The sequence below is a fragment of the Oncorhynchus keta genome, unplaced genomic scaffold (assembly GCF_023373465.1).
Source record: "Oncorhynchus keta strain PuntledgeMale-10-30-2019 unplaced genomic scaffold, Oket_V2 Un_contig_24352_pilon_pilon, whole genome shotgun sequence".
Classification (NCBI taxonomy): Eukaryota; Metazoa; Chordata; class Actinopteri; order Salmoniformes; family Salmonidae; genus Oncorhynchus; species Oncorhynchus keta.
Window position 1 is genome coordinate 48,976 of NW_026283855.1, and position 13,990 is coordinate 62,965.

At 39.8% G+C, this 13,990-nt stretch overlaps 1 protein-coding gene across 1 annotated transcript in view; it reads right to left on the bottom strand.

Moving 5' to 3' along the window:
* The window catches only part of LOC127922030 (semaphorin-3aa-like), a 79,648-nt gene that overhangs the window by 33,454 nt on the left and 32,204 nt on the right, over positions 1-13,990 (bottom strand).

The window sequence follows — 13,990 nt, forward strand, 5'->3', positions numbered from 1 at the left end:
TATATGTGTGATTATTTATGCATTGTGATTCTATATGTAGTGTGATTATATGTATTGTGATTCTATATGTATAGTGATTCTATATGTATTGTGATTCTATATGTATAGTGATTCTAAATGTAGTGTGATTATATGTAGCCTGAATTCCAAATGAATTAAATTAATATATAATAAATAATAATATATGCCATTTGGCGCTTTTATCTAACTTGTCATGTGTGCATACATTCTGGGTGGTCCGGGGAATCAACCCACTACCCTGGCGAATGCTCTACCAACTGAGCTACAGAGGACCTAAATTGACACAATAGCTCATAATGAACCCCAAGTAAAAAAAAACATATTTTTTTGCAAATGTATTGAAAAAAATAATTAAGAAATATTTAATTTACATAAGTATTCACACCCCTGAGTCAATACTTTGTAGAAGCACCTTTAGCATTGATTACAGCTGTGAATCTATCTTGGTAAGTCTCTAAGAGCTGTCTACTCCTGGATTGTGTAACATTTGCCCATTAAATTTTCAAAATTCTTCAAGCTCTGTCAAATTGGTTGTTGATCATTACTAGACAGCCATTTTCAGGTCTTGCCATAGATTTTCAAGGTGATTTAAGTCAAAACTGTATCTCGACCACTCAGGAACATTTGGCCTTGTGTGTTAGGTTATTGTCCTGCTGAAAGGTGAATTCATCTCCCAGACAGAACCAAGTTTTCTTCTAGGATTTTACCTGTGCTTAGCTGCATTCCGCTTACAAAAAAGTGAATTGCTTTACTTTAGTGCCTTGTTGCAAACAGGATGCATGTTTTGGAATATTTTTATTCTGTACAGGCTTCCTTGTTTTCACTCTGTCAATTAGCTTAGTATTGTGGAGTAACTACAATGTTATTGATCCATCCTCAGTTTTCTCCTGTTAAACTCGAACTGTTTTATAGTCAATAATCCATAACTGAATCAAATGAGTCACGTTCCAGACTGAATCATACCCAACCTACTGAGTCATCTTGTACAAAGCCCAGTGAATCACCAGTAAGACATTTGGGCAGAGAGTGCTGTACTGTTGCATTTGTTCCAGGGCTCTAAATTGAGTGGAGAAATTCACCACTGCTTTTGTAATGTCCTAATCAAGCATTCGTGCCCACAAAACGCAGCTTTCATTGCCTCATTTTCTAGAGTAAACATTTTTACAGCATGCAAATGCCTCATCAATGTGTGTGTGTGAATGCGCGCATGCATCTCTGTGTGTGTGTTATAGAGTACACGTGTGTGTATCTGGTCATGTGTACAGCAGGAATGTCTGTATGTATCTGTGTTAGGGCAGTGCTATGTTTATAATGTAAAAACCTGCCACAGACTATGACCCAAGTGGAACCTCTGTGATTTACGGACTGAACTACGTAATCCCACATAATCCTAGAGCCCCCTACCCCCACTGCATGTGCACTCAGCCATGAAATTAGAAGCAGATACAACACGAGGGTTGTGTGTAAACCCACATGAGATAACACACAATCTGATACATACAAACACACTCTCTCTCTCTCTGCGATAACGCACACAATCAGACGGCACACCCCACACACTCACTTCATCTCTCTCCCAAACACACACACAGACACACTGAGTTCAGCTGTGCATGCAGAACATTGGTAGATAAATAAACAGAGTGATGTGATGTACTGCGTTCTTGCCGTGCCAACAGAACCAACAAAACACACAGCGGGGAAGGAACGCTTCCAGGGGACCACAAAGGTCATGGAAACTACTAGCAACGACAGCTATGCTAGTTTGGATCAATGTTGCTATAATGTCGCTTCCACATCATTTACACAACAAACATCTTCTAAATGTTTCCATCTGACGACACGACGTGGAAAAGATTATTATTAATGTTGCAGGTTATTATGGTTATTATTTATTAATGTTAGGTTATTATAGGTTAATAATGTTGCAGGTAACACACTAACAGCATGTCAGATGAGCTAGTTACATGGGTTCCTAATGGTAACACACTAACAGCATGTCAGATGAGCTAGTTACATGGGTTCCTAATGGTAACACACTAACAGCATGTCAGATGAGCTAGTTACATGGGTTCCTAATGGTAACACACTAACAACATGTCAGATGAGCTAGTTACATGGGTTCCTAATGGTAACACACTAACAACATGTCAGACATGCTAGTTACATGGGTTCCTAATGGTAAACACTAACAACATGTCAGACATGCTAGTTACATGGGTTCTAATGGTAACACACTAACAATATATGTAACACACTAACAGCTCAGACAAGCTTACATGGGTTCCTAATGGTAACACACTAACAACATGTCAGACAAGCTAGTTACATGGGTTCCTAATGGTAACACACTAACAACATGTCAGACAAGCTAGTTACATGGGTTCCTAATGGTAACACACTAACAACATGTCAGACATGCTAGTTACATGGGTTCCTAATGGTAACACACTAACAGCATGTCAGACATGCTAGTTACATGGGTTCCTAATGGTAACACTAACAGCATGTCAGATGAGCTAGTTACATGGGTTCCTAATGGTAACACACTAACAGCATGTCAGATGAGCTAGTTACATGGGTTCTAATGGTAACACACTAACAACATGTCAGACAAGCTAGTTACATGGGTTCCTAATGGTAACACACTAACAGCATGTCAGATGAGCTAGTTACATGGGTTCCTAATGGTAACACACTAACAACATGTCAGACATGCTAGTTACATGGGTTCCTAATGGTAACACACTAACAGCATGTCAGACAAGCTAGTTACATGGGTTCCTAATGGTAACACACTAACAACATGTCAGACATGCTAGTTACATGGGTTCCTAATGGTAACACACTAACAACATCAGACATGCTAGTTACATGGCTAATGGTAACACACTAACAACATGTCAGACAAGCTAGTTTCTAATGGTAACACACTAACAACATGTCAGACAAGCTAGTTACATGGGTTCCTAATGGTAACACACTAACAACATGTCAGACAAGCTAGTTACATGGGTTCCTAATGGTAACACACTAACAACATGTCAGACAAGCTAGTTACATGGGTTCCTAATGGTAACACACTAACAACATGTCAGACAAGCTAGTTACATGGGTTCCTAATGGTAACACACTAACAACATGTCAGACAAGCTAGTTACATGGGTTCCTAATGGTAACTAACAACTAACAGTTACATGTCAGACACAGCTAGTTACATGGGTTCCTAATGGTAACACACTAACAACATGTCAGACAAGCTAGTTACATGGGTTCCTAATGGTAACACACTAACAACATGTCAGACAAGCTAGTTACATGGGTTTCTAATGGTAACACACTAACAACATGTCAGACAAGCTAGTTACATGGGTTCCTAATGGTAACACACTAACAACATGTCAGACAAGCTAGTTACATGGGTTCTAATGGTAACACACTAACAACATGTCAGACAAGCTAGTTACACAATGGTAACACACTAACATTCAGACAAGCATGGGTTCCTAATGGTAACACACTAACAACATGTCAGACAAGCTAGTTACATGGGTTCCTAATGGTAACACTAACAACATGTGCTAGTTATTATGGGTTCTAATGGTAACACTAACAACATGTCAGACAAGCTAGTTACATGGGTTTCTAATGGTAACACACTAACAACATGTCAGACAAGCTAGTTACATGGGTTCCTAATGGTAACACACTAACAACATGTCAGACAAGCTAGTTACATGGGTTCCTAATGGTAACACACTAACAGCATGTCAGACATGCTAGTTACATGTTCCTAATGGTAACACTAACTAACAACATGTCAGACAAGCTAGTTACATGGGTTCCTAATGGTAACACACTAACAACATGTCAGACAAGCTAGTTACATGGGTTCCTAATGGAGCTCAGACAAGTTACATGGGTTCCTAATGGTAACACACTAACATGTCAACAAGCTAGTTACATGGGTTCCTAATGGTAACACTAACAACATGTCAGACAAGCTAGTTACATGGGTTCCTGGTAACACACTAACAGCATGTCAGACAAGCTAGTTACATGGGTTCTAATGGTAACACACTAACAACATGTCAGACAAGCTAGTTACATGGGTTCTAATGGTAACACACTAACAACATGTCAGACATGCTAGTTACATGGGTTCCTAATGGTTAACAACATGTCAGACAATGGTAACACACTAACAACATGTCAGACATGCTAGTTACATGGGTTCTAATGGTAACACACTAACAACATGTCAGACAAGCTAGTTACATGGGTTCCTAATGGTAACACACTAACAACATGTCAGACAAGCTAGTTACATGGGTTCCTAATGGTAACACAGCTAACAACATGTCAGACAAGCTAGTTACATGGGTTCCTAATGGTAACACACTAACAACATGTCAGACAAGCTAGTTACATGGGTTCTAATGGTAACACACTAACAACATGTCAGACAAGCTAGTTACATGGGTTCTAATGGTAACACACTAACAACATGTCAGACAAGCCTAATGGTTAACAACATGTCAGACAAGCTAGTTACATGGGTTCTAATGGTAACACACTAACAACATGTCAGACAAGCTAGTTACACTAATTTGAACAAACTAGTTATGGGTTCTAATGGTAACACACTAACAACATGTCAGACAAGCTAGTTACATGGGTTCTAATGGTCACTAACAGCATGTCAGACAAGCTAGTTACATGGGTTCTAATGGTAACACACTAACCCAACAAGCTAGTTACATGGGTTCTAATGGTAACACACTAACAACATGTCAGACAAGCTAGTTACATGAATGGTAACACACTAACAACATGTCAGACAAAGACATGGGTTCCTAATGGTAACACACTAACAACATGTGCTGTACATGGGTTCCTAATGGTAACACACTAACAACATGTCAGACAAGCTAGTTACATGGGTTCTAATGGTAACACAAAAACAGCATGTCAGACAAGCTAGTTACATGGGTTCCTAATGGTAACACACTAACAACATGTCAGACAAGCTAGTTACATGGGTTCCTAATGGTAACACACTAACAGCATGTCAGACAAGCTAGTTACATGGGTTCCTAATGGTAACACACTAACAACATGTCAGACAAGCTAGTTACATGGGTTCTAATGGTAACACACTAACACATGTCAGACAAGCTAGTTACATGGGTTCTAATGGTAACACACTAACAACATGTCAGATGGGTTCCTAATGGTAACACTAACAGCATGTCAGACAAGCTAGTTACATGGGTTCCTAATGGTAACACACTAACAACATGTCAGACAAGCTAGTTACATGGGTTCCTAATGGTAACACACTAACAACATGTCAGACAAGCTAGTTACATGGGTTCCTAATGGTAACACACTAACAGCAGCGCGCATGTCAGACAAGCTAGTTACATGGGTTCCTAATGGTACACACTAACAACATGTCAGACATGCTAGTTACATGGGTTCTAATGGTAACACACTAACAACATGTCAGACAAGCTAGTTACATGGGTTCCTAATGGTAACACACTAACAGCATGTCAGACAAGCTAGTTACATGGGTTCCTAATGGTAACACACTAACAACATGTCAGACAAGCTAGTTACATGGGTTCCTAATGGTAACACACTAACAACATGTCAGACATGCTAGTTATGGGTTCCTAATGGTAACACACTAACAACATGTCAGACAAGCTAGTTACATGGGTTCCTAATGGTAACACAAAAAAACAGCATGTCAGACAAGCTAGTTACATGGGTTCCTAATGGTAACACACTAACAACATGTCAGACAAGCTAGTTACATGGGTTCCTAATGGTAACACACTAACAACATGTCAGACAAGCTAGTTACATGGGTTCCTAATGGTAACACACTAACAACATGTCAGACAAGCTAGTTACATGGGCTAATGGTAACACAAAACCATGTCAGACAAGCTAGTTACATGGGTTCCTAATGGTAACACACTAACAACATGTCAGACAAGCTAGTTACATGGGTTCCTAATGGTAACACACTAACAACATGTCAGACAACTAGTTACATGGGTTCCTAATGGTAACACACTAACAACATGTCAGACAAGCTAGTTACATGGGTTCCTAATGGTAACACACTAACAACATGTCAGACAAGCTAGTTACATGGGTTCCTAATGGTAACACACTAACAACATGTCAGACAAGCTAGTTACATGGGTTCCAAATGGTAACACACTAACAACATGTCAGACAAGCTAGTTACATGGGTTCCTAATGGTAACACACTAACAACATGTCAGACATGAGTTACATGGGTTCCTAATGGTAACACACTAACAACATGTCAGACAAGCTAGTTACATGGGTTCCTAATGGTAACACACTAACAACATGTCAGACAAGCTAGTTACATGGGTTCCTAATGGTAACACACTAACAACATGTCAGACGAGCTAGTTACATGGGTTCCTAATGGTAACACACTAACAACATGTCAGACAAGCTAGTTACATGGTTTCCTAATGGTAACACACTAACAACATGTCAGACAAATGGGTTCCTAATGGTAACACACTAACAACATGTCAGACAGCTAGTTACACACTAATGGTAACACACTAACAACATGTCAGACAAGCTAGTTACATGGGTTCCTAATGGTAACACACTAACAACATGTCAGACAAGCTAGTTACATGGGTTCCTAATGGTAACACACTAACAACATGTCAGACAAGCTAGTTACATGGGTTCCTAATGGTAACACACTAACAGCATGTCAGACAAGCTAGTTACATGGGTTCCTAATGGTAACACACTAACAGCATGTCAGAGCTAGTTACATGGGCTACGGGTAACACACTACATCAGACAAGTTTCCTAATGGTAACACACTAACAGCATGTCAGACAAGCTAGTTACATGGGTTCCTAATGGTAACACACTAACCATGTCAGACAAGCTAGTTACATGGGTTCCTAATGGTAACACACTAACAACATGTCAGACAAGCTAGTTACATGGGTTCCTAATGGTAACACACTAACAACATGTTTTATAATGGTTACATGGGTTCCTAATGGTAACACAAGCTAACAACATCATGGTAACACAAAAACATGTCAGACAAGCTAGTTACATGGGTTCCTAATGGTAACACACTAACAACATGTCAGACAAGCTAGTTACATGGGTTCCTAATGGTAACACACTAACAACATGTCAGACAAGCTAGTTACATGGGTTCCTAATGGTAACACACTAACAACATGTCAGACAAGCTAGTTACATGGGTTCCTAATGGTAACACACTAACAACATGTCAGACAAGCTAGTTACATGGGTTCCTAATGGTAACACACTAACAACATGTCAGACAAGCTAGTTACATGGGTTCCTAATGGTAAACACTAACAACATGTCAGACAAGCTAGTTACATGGGTTCCTAATGGTAACACACTAACAACATGTCAGACAAGCTAGTTACATGGGTTCCTAATGGTAACACACTAACAACATGTCAGACAAGCTAGTTACATGGGTTCCTAATGGTAACACACTAACAAGCATGTCAGACAAGCTAGTTACATGGGTTCCAAATGGTAACACACTAACAACATGTCAGACAAGCTAGTTACATGGGTTCCTAATGGTAACACACTAACAACATGTCAGACGAGCTAGTTACATGGGTTCCTAATGGTAACACACATGTCAGACATGCTAGTTACATGGGTTCCTAATGGTAACACACTAACAACATGTCAGACAAGCTAGTTACATGGGTTCCTAATGGTAACACACTAACAACATGTCAGACAAGCTAGTTACATGGGTTCCTAATGGTAACACACTAACAACATGTCAGACATGGGCTAAGTTACATGGGTTCCTAATGGTAACACACTAACAACATGTCAGACAAGCTAGTTACATGGGTTCCTAATGGTAACAACTAACAGACAAGCTAGTTACATGGGTTCCTAATGGTAACACACTAACAACATGTCAGACATGCTAGTTACATGGGTTCCTAATGGTAACACACTAACAACATGTCAGACAAGCTAGTTACATGGGTTCCTAATGGTAACACACTAACAACATGTCAGACATGCTAGTTACATGGGTTCCTAATGGTAACACACTAAAAACATGTCAGACATGCTAGTTACATGGGTTCCTAATGGTAACACACTAACAACATGTCAGACAAGCTACATGGGTTCCTAATGGTAACACACTAACAACATGTCAGACAAGCTAGTTACATGGGTTTCTAATGGTAACACACTAACAACATGTCAGACAAGCTAGTTACATGGGTTCCTAATGGTAACACACTAACAACATGTCAGACAAGCTAGTTACATGGGTTCCTAATGGTAACACACTAACAACATGTCAGACAAGCTAGTTACATCAGACAAGGTTCGTGGGTTCCTAATGGTAACACACTAACAACATGTCAGACAAGCTAGTTACATGGGTTCCTAATGGTAACACACTAACAACATGTCAGACATGCTAGTTACATGGGTTCCTAATGGTAACACACTAACAACATGTCAGACAAGCTAGTTACATGGGTTCCTAATGGTAACACACTAACAACATGTCAGACATGCTAGTTACATGGGTTCCCTAATGGTAACACACTGACAACATGTCAGACATGCTAGGGTTCCTAATGGTAACACACTAACAACATGTCAGACATGCTAGTTACATGGGTTCCTAATGGTAACACACTAACAACATGTCAGACATGCTAGTTACATGGGCTAGTTACATGGGTTCCTAATGGTAACACACTAACAACATGTCAGACAAGCTAGTTACATGGGTTCCTAATGGTAACACACTAACAACATGTCAGACAAGCTAGTTACATGGGTTCCTAATGGTAACACACTAACAACATGTCAGACATGCTAGTTACATGGGTTCCTAATGGTAACACGCTAACAACATGTCAGACATGCTAGTTACATGGGTTCCTAATGGTAACACACTAACAACATGTCAGACAAGCTAGTTACATGGGTTCCTAATGGTAACACACTAACAACATGTCAGACAAGCTAGTTACATGGGTTCTAATGGTAACACACTAACAACATGACATCAGACAAGCTAGTTACATGGGTTCCTAATGGTAACACACTAACAACATGTCAGACAAGCTAGTTACATGGGTTCCTAATGGTAACACACTAACAACATGTCAGACAAGCTAGTTACATGGGTTCCTAATGGTAACACACTAACAGCATGTCAGACATGCTAGTTACATGGGTTCCTAATGGTAACACACTAACAGCATGTCAGACATGCTAGTTACATGGGTTCCTAATGGTAACACACTAACAACATGTCAGACATGCTAGTTACATGGGTTCCTAATGGTAACACACTAACAACATCAGTCAGCGTTCCATAGCTAACATTACATGGGTTCCTAATGGTAACACACTAACAACATGTCAGACATGCTAGTTACATGGGTTCCTAATGGTAACACACTAACAACATGTCAGACATGCTAGTTACATGGGTTCCTAATGGTAACACACTAACAACATGTCAGACATGCTAGTTACATGGGTTCCTAATGGTAACACACTAACAACATGTCAGACAAGCTAGTTACATGGGTTCCTAATGGTAACACACTAACAACATGTCAGACAAGCTAGTTACATGGGTTCCTAATGGTAACACACTAACAACATGTCAGACAACATGGGCTAGTTACATCAGACAAGGTTCCTAATGGTAACACACTAACAACATGTCAGACAAGCTAGTTACATGGGTTCCTAATGGTAACACACTAACAACATGTCAGACAAGCTAGTTACATGGGTTCCTAATGGTAACACACTAACAACATGTCAGACATGCTAGTTACATGGGTTCTAATGGTAACACACTAACAACATGTCAGACATGCTAGTTACATGGGTTCCTAATGGTAACACACTAACAACATGTCAGATGCTAAGTTCTAATGGTAACACACTAACAACATTCAGACAAGCTAGTTACATGGGTTCTAATGGTAACACACTAACAACATGTCAGACAAGCTAGTTACATGGGTTCCTAATGGTAACACACTAACAACATGTCATGGTAACACACTAACAACATCAGCTAGTTACATGGGTTCCTAATGGTAACACACTAACAACATGTCAGACAAGCTAGTTACATGGGTTCCTAATGGTAACACACTAACAACATGTCAGACAAGCTAGTTACATGGGTTCCTAATGGTAACACACTAACAACATGTCAGACAAGCTAGTTACATGGGTTCCTAATGGTAACACTAAACACTAGTTACATGGGTTCCAAATGGTAACACACTAACAACATGTCAGACGAGCTAGTTACATGGGTTCCTAATGGTAACACACTAACAACATGTCAGACATGCTAGTTACATGGGTTCCTAATGGTAACACACTAACAACATGTCAGACAAGCTAGTTATGGGTTCCTAATGGTAACACACTAACAACATGTCAGACAAGCTAGTTACATGGGTTCCTAATGGTAACACACTAACAACATGTCAGACATGCTAGTTACATGGGTTCCTAATGGTAACACACTAACAACATGTCAGACATGCTAATTACATGGGTTCCTAATGGTAACACACTAACAACATGTCAGACAAGCTAGTTACATGGGTTCCTAATGGTAACACACTAACAACATGTCAGACAAAGCTAATGGTAACACACTAACAACATGTCAGACATGCATGGGTTCCTAATGGTAACACACTAACAACATGTCAGACATGCTAGTTACATGGGTTCCTAATGGTAACACACTAACAACATGTCAGACAAGCTAGTTACATGGGTTCCTAATGGTAACACACTAAAAACATGTCAGACATGCTAGTTACATGGGTTCCTAATGGTAACACACTAACAACATGTCAGACATGCTAGTTACATGGGTTCCTAGTTACATGGTAACACACTAACAACATGTCAGACAAGCTAGCATGGGTTCCTAATGGTAACACACTAACAACATGTCAGACAAGCTAGTTACATGGGTTCCTAATGGTAACACACTAACAACATGTCAGACAAGCTAGTTACATGGGTTCCTAATGGTAACACACTAACAACATGTCAGACAAGCTAGTTACATGGGTTCCTAATGGTAACTGTCAGACAACACTAACAACATGTCAGACAAGCTAGTTACATGGGTTCCTAATGGTAACACACTAACAACATGTCAGACAAGCTAGTTACATGGGTTCCTAATGGTAACACACTGACAACATGTCAGCTAATTACAAGCTAATGGTAACACACTAACAACATTCAGACATGGGTTCCTAATGGTAACACACTAACAACATGTCAGACATGCTAGTTACATGGGTTCCTAATGGTAACACACTAACAACATGTCAGACATGCTAGTTACATGGGTTCCTAATGGTAACACACTAACAACATGTCAGACAAGCTAGTTACATGGGTTCCTAATGGTAACACACTAACAACATGTCAGACAAGCTAGTTACATGGGTTCCTAATGGGCTAACAAGCATGTCAGACAACTAATGGTAACACACTAACACATGTCAGACAAGCTAGTTACATGGGTTCCTAATGGTAACACACTAACAACATGTCAGACTAGTTACATGGGTTCCTAATGGTAACACACTAACAGCATGTCAGACAAGCTAGTTACATGGGTTCCTAATGGTAACACACATGTCAGACAAGCAGTTACATGTCTAATGGTAAACACTAACAACATGTGCTAGTTACATGGGTTCCTAATGGTAACACACTAACAACATGTCAGACATGCTAGTTACATGGGTTCCTAATGGTAACACACTAACAACATGTCAGACATGCTAGTTACATGGGTTCCTAATGGTAACACACTAACAACATGTCAGACATGCTAGTTACATGGGTTCTAATGGTAGCACACTAACAACATGTCAGACATGCTAGTTACATGGGTTCCTAATGGTAACACACTAACAACATGTCAGACAAGCTAGTTACATGGGTTCCTAATGGTAACACACTAACAGCACATGTCAGACAAGCTAGTTACATGGGTTCCTAATGGTAACACACTAACAACATGTCAGACAAGCTAGTTACATGGGTTCCTAATGGTAACACACTAAAACATGTAACTAGTTACATGGGTTCTAATGGTAACACACTAACAATGTCAGACATGCTAGTTACATGGGTTCCTAATGGTAACACACTAACAACATGTCAGACAAGCTAGTTACATGGGTTCCTAATGGTAACACACTAACAACATGTCAGACAAGCTAGTTACATGGGTTCCTAATGGTAACACACTAACAACATGTCACAGTTACATGGGTTCTAATGGTAACACACTAACAACACGTCAGACAAGCTAGTTACATGGGTTCCTAATGGTAACACACTAACAACATGTCAGACAAGCTAGTTCATGGGTTCCCTAATGGTAACACACTAACAACATGTCAGACATGCTAGTTACATGGGTTCTAATGGTAACACACTAACAACATGTCAGACATGCTAGTTACATGGGTTCCTAATGGTAACACACTAACAACATGTCAGACATGCTAGTTACATGGGTTCCAATGGTAACCACTAACAACATGTCAGACAAGCTAGTTATGGGTTCCTAATGGTAACACACTAACAACATGTCAGACATGCTAGTTACATGGGTTCCTAATGGTAACACACTAACAACATGTCAGACATGCTAGTTACATGGGCTAATGGTAACACACTAACAACATCAGACAAGCTAGTTACATGGGTTCCTAATGGTAACACACTAACAACATGTTACGGGTTCCAGACATGCTAGTTACATGGGTTCCTAATGGTAACACACTAACAACATGTCAGACAAGCTAGTTACATGGGTGGTAACACACTAACAACACAGGCTAGTTACATGGGTTCCTAATGGTAACACACTAACAACATGTCAGACAAGCTAGTTACATGGGTTCCTAATGGTAACACACTAACAACATGTCAGACATGCTAGTTACATGGGTTCCTAATGGTAACACGCACAGCTGACAACATGGGTTCCTAATGGTAACACTAACACAAGCTAGTTACATGGGTTCCTAATGGTAAACACACTATGCAAGCTAGTTAACAGCATGTCAGACATGCTAGTTACATGGGTTCCTAATGGTAACACACTAACAACATGTCAGACATGCTAGTTACATGGGTTCCTAAAGCTAACAGCATGTCAGACATGCTAGTTACATGGGTTCCTAATGGTAACACACTAACAACATGTCAGACATGCTAGTTACATGGGTTCCTAATGGTAACACACTAACAACATGTCAGACAAGCTAGTTACATGGGTTCCTAATGGTAACACACTAACAACATGTCAGACATGCTAGTTACATGGGTTCCTAATGGTAACACACTAACAACATGTCAGACAAGCTAGTTACATGGGTTCCTAATGGTAACACACTAACAACATGTCAGACAAGCTAGTTACATGGGTTCCTAATGGTAACACACTAACAACATGTCAGACATGCTAGTTACATGGGTTCCTAATGGTAACACACTAACAACATGTCAGACAAGCTAGTTACATGGGTTCCTAATGGTAACACACTAACAACATGTCAGACAAAGCTAGTTACATGGGTTCCTAATGGTAACACACTAACAACATGTCAGACAAGCTAGTTACATGGGTTCCTAATGGTAACACACTAACAACATGTCAGACAAGCTAGTTACATGGGTTCCTAATGGTAACACACTAACAACATGTCAGACATGCTAGTTACATGGGTTCCTAATGGTAACACACTAACAACAGTCAGACATGCTAGTTACATGGGCTAATGGTAACACACTAACAACATGTCAGACACAGTTACAT